The sequence below is a fragment of the Bison bison genome, unplaced genomic scaffold, assembly GCF_000754665.1.
Source record: "Bison bison bison isolate TAMUID 2011002044 unplaced genomic scaffold, Bison_UMD1.0 scf7180017864163, whole genome shotgun sequence".
NCBI classification, from domain to species: domain Eukaryota; kingdom Metazoa; phylum Chordata; class Mammalia; order Artiodactyla; family Bovidae; genus Bison; species Bison bison.
In genome coordinates, this window is record NW_011494735.1 from 12,405,661 (window position 1) to 12,406,283 (window position 623).

Genomic DNA, 623 nt, shown 5'->3' on the forward strand with positions numbered 1-623 from the left:
TATACAGCTAGTATACTGTATTGGTGTTTTTCTTTCTGGCTTACTTCACTCTGTATAATAGGTTCCAGTTTCATCCATCTCATTAGAACTGATTCAAATGTATTCTTTTTAATGGCTGAGTAGTACTCCATGTGTATATGTACCACAGCTTTCTTATCCATTCATCTGCCAATGTTCATCGCAGCACTTTTATAATAGCCAGGACATGGAAGCAACCTAGATGTCCATCTTTTAGATTTTAAAGAGCTCAACTGGAGTTCCTTTACCTCCACTAGCTTTGTTCGTAGTGACACTTCCTAAGGCCCACTTAACTTCACGTTCCAGAATGTCTGGCTCTAGGAGAGTGATCACACCGTCGTGATTATCTGGGTCATGAAGATCTTTTTTGTATAGTTTTTTTTTGTATTTTTGCCACCTCTTCTTAATATCTTCTGCTTCTGTTTGGTCCATACCATTTCTGTCCTTTATTGAGCCCATCTTTGCAGGAAATGTTCCCTTGGTATTTCTAATTTTCTTGAAGAGATCTCTAGTCTTTCCCATTCTATTGTTTTCCGCTCTTTCTTTGCACTGGTCACTGAGGAAGGCTTTCTTATCTCTCCTTGCTATTCTTGGAATTCTGCATT